The 3,980-nt window shown below is 40.6% G+C and overlaps 1 pseudogene; it reads left to right on the top strand.

The window, feature by feature from the left end:
* Positions 1–3,150: 3,150 nt before the first annotated feature.
* Positions 3,151–3,980, top strand: part of LOC108517392 (sorting nexin-7-like) — a 2,709-nt pseudogene continuing 1,879 nt past the window's right edge.

The raw sequence follows: 3,980 nt of genomic DNA on the forward strand, positions 1-3,980 counted from the left end.
TCTGAGTAGCTCTAACCTTGGCTGGCTGCTGGGCCAGGAGAGAGTGGGGCCATCTTTTCTGTGGGACTGGGGCACGTCTGTTCTGCATCTCCTCTGTCCCCTGGCCCCTCCCAAGGCCCTGCCTTGCCACTCCTGCAAGAGCAGGTACACAGCACGGCCTCCACTGCCCAGGCAGAGTGCTTTCTTTGCTGGCTGAGAGCACTCCAGCTTCCCTAGCACAACCAGTGCCCAATGCAGAGGACAAAGCTGCAGGCCAGATCCCAATGCCCCTGGGTTGCAGCACATAGCTCAGAAGTGGCAGGCTGAGATCTGTGGCCAGTGATTAAGTGGGAGAGGAGCCTGCACACTCAGAACACTGAGAGAAGTAAAAGAGGGTTCCTGGACGGTGCAGGAGTGGGGTATGCCTCCCTCCAAAGTGCCAGTCTAGGAAGGGTGAGGCCTGTCTGGCAGCCAAAGCCTCTGCCTGAAGGAGCCCTGTGGCCTGGAACACCTAACGAAGGCAATGTTGGCATGGTCCCAGTGTTAGGAGGGAGCTCCCCTAAGGCAGGGGAATGGACCTGGTGGGGAAGTCAGCTCTCTTCCCTCCCCACCACAGAGCCACTGAAATACGGAAGAGCTACTCAGCTAAGTAAGAGCTTATCTGTTGGCCATTACTCTTAAGCGCCGTCTACTGGATGACAGCCCAAGTTACAACACCAAAAATATTCTTCCAATATACATCATCTGTGAAACACAGGGCAAGAATCTAGCCACAAATAAAGATCTTGTACAGAGTTTTGGCTCTCTGAAAACACCCAGAAACAAAGCCGATTGACTATACTCAACTTACACCACAGAACCCTCAAGGGAAATGAAGTATATAAAAACAACATCCAAATGACAGCAAATCCAAAAAGACAAAGGAACACCAGTCCTCTTAGATGAGAAAGACTCAGCAATAAGAACTCCGGCATTCCAAAAAGTTATAATGTCCCCTTACCTCCAAATGAGTGCATTAGCTCTCCAGCAATAGTTCCTAACCAGAGTGAAATGACTGAAATGACAGACATAGAATTCAGCATCTAGATGGCAAGGAAGCTCATTAAGGTTCAGGAGAAAGTTGAAATCCAATCCAAGGAATTCAAGGAATCCAGTAAAATAACACAATAGATGAAAGACGAAATAGCCATTTTAAGAAAGAACCAAACTGAACTTCTGGAATTAAAAAATTCACCATTAGAATTCCATAATACCATTAGCATTAACAACAGAATAGACTAAGCTGAAGAATCTCAGAGCATGAAGATCAGTTCTTCAAATCAACTCAGACAAAAAAAAAAAAAAGAATTTAAGAAAATGAACAAAATATCCAAGAAATATGGGATTTTGTAGAGACCAAATCTATGACTCATTGACATTCCTGAGAAGGAAGAAGAGAGAGTAAGCAACTTGGAAAACACATTAGAGGATGTAATCCACAAAAATGTCTCCAATCCTACTAGAGAGATTGCAAATACAAGAAATACAGAGAACCACTGTGAGATACTATACAAGGTGACCAGCCCCAAGACACAAGGTCAACATGAAAGAAAAAAAATCTTAAAGGCAGCTAGAGAAAAGGGTCAGGTCACTTACAAAGGGAACTCCATCAGGCTAGCAGTGGACCTCTCAGCAGAAACCTTACAACCAGAAAGGATTGGGGACCTAATTGCAGTATCCTTAACAAAAAAGCATTTCCAACCAAGAATTTTGTGTCCTGCCAAACCAAGCTTCATAAACAAAGGAGAAATAAAGTCCTTTTCAGACAAGCAAACACAAAGGGAATTCATTACTGCTAGACCAGGCCTATACGAAGTCTTTAAGGGAGTGCTACTCATGGAAACAAAAGAACAATACCTGCTATCACAGAAACACTTAAGCTCATAGTCCGTCAACACTATGAATCAACTACACAATCAAGTATACAAAACAACCAGCTAACAACATGATGACAGTATCAAAATCTCACATATCAATATTAATCTTGAATGTAAATGATCTGAACACCCCACTTAAAAGGCATAGAGTAGCAAGTTAGATAAAAAGACAGCATCCAATTATCTTTCATCTTCAAGAGACTCATCTCACACATGATACCCACAAGCTCAAAGTAAAGGGCAGGAGAAAGATCTATCATGCAAATGGAAAACAAAAGAAGGTAGGAGTCGCTATTCTTACATGAGATGAAACAGACTCTAAACCAACAATAGTCAAGAGGACAAAGAAGGGCATTACATAATAATAAAGGGTTCAATTGAACAAGAAGGCTTAATTATTCTAAATATATATTTACCCACTATTGGAACACTTGAACAAGAAGGCTTAATTATTCTAAATATATATTTACCCACTATTGGAACACCCAGATTCATAAAACAAGTTCTTGACCTATGAAAAGGATTAGAGAGCCACACAGTAATAGTGGGAGACTTCAACACCTTACCGACAGTGTTAGATCATATGGCAGAAAACTAACAAATTCTGGACTTAAACTTGACATTCAACCAATTGGACCTAATAGACATCTACAGAATACTCCACCCAACGGCTACAGAACATACATTCTTCTCATCTGCACACGAAACATATTCTAAGTTTGACCACATGCTCAACCATAAAGCAAGTCTCAATAAATTTAAAAAATCAAAATAATACTAAGCACATTTTAGGACCACAGGGCAATAAAAATAGAAATCAATACCAGGAAGATATCTCAAAACCACACAATTGCCTGGAAATGAAGTAACTTGCTCCTGAATGACTTTTGGATATACAATAAAATCAAGACACAAATCAAAAAATTATTTGAAATCAATAAAAGTAGAGACCCAACATACCAAAATCTTTTGGATGCAGCTAAAGCAGTGTTGAGAGTGAAGTATATAGGGCCAAACACCTACATCAAGAAGTTAGAAAATAATCTCAAATTAACAATCTAACATTTCACCTAAAGGAACTAGAAAAAAGAGGATAAATCAACCCAAAATCTAGCCGAAGAAAAGAACTAAGTAAAATCAGAGAACTCAATGAAATTGAAATATGAAAATCCATACAAAAGATCAATTTAGGAGAGCAAGCGCCGGGCATCTCAGGTGCGCTCCTTGGGCCTCCAGTGCCCGCTTCTTGGGCAGCAGGGGTTCTTCCACCCTGCTGCAGGCAGAGGTGCTGGATCTGGACGAGGATGACCTAGAGGTGTTCAGCAATGATGCCTCATTGATGGACATGAATTCCTTCAGCACTATGATGCCAACATCCCCTTTATCAATGATAAGCCAAATCAAGTTTGAAGATGAACAAGATTTAAAGGAATTCTTCGTCACAGTTGATGAACCTGAAAGTCATGTTACTACAATAGAAACTGTCATTACTCATAGGATTATTACTAAGACATCTTGTGCAGAATTTGACTCCAGTAAATTTCAAGTTAGGAGATGGTATCAAGATTTCCTTTGGTCAAAGGGAAAACTTTAAGGAGCACACCCCACTCTGATTATTCCACCATTGCCAGAAAAATTTATAGTAAAAGGAATGGTGGAACGCTTTAATGATGAGTTCATTGAGACATGCAGGAAGGCTTTACGTAAATTTTTGAGCGAATTGCCGATCATCCAACTCTAACACTTAATGAAGACTTCAAAATTTTTCTCACTGCACAACCTTGGGAACTCTCATCTCACAAGAAGCAGGGTCCTGGATTGCTAAGCAGGTTGGGGCCAACAGTCAGAGCTGTTGCATCCTCAATGAGAAGAATTAAAAACCACCCAGAAATCTAATTAAACTAAAGAGCTTCTGCACAGCAAAAGAAACTACCATTAGAGTGAACAGGCAACCTACAGAATGGGAGAAAATTTTTTAATCTACCCATCTGACAAAGGGCTAACATCCAGAATCTACAAATAACTTAAAATTACAAGAAAAAATCAAACAACCCCATCAAAAAGTGGGTGAAGGATATGAACAGA

The sequence above is a fragment of the Rhinopithecus bieti genome, unplaced genomic scaffold (genome assembly GCF_001698545.2).
Source record: "Rhinopithecus bieti isolate Rb0 unplaced genomic scaffold, ASM169854v2 scaffold_39705, whole genome shotgun sequence".
Taxonomy (NCBI): domain Eukaryota; kingdom Metazoa; phylum Chordata; class Mammalia; order Primates; family Cercopithecidae; genus Rhinopithecus; species Rhinopithecus bieti.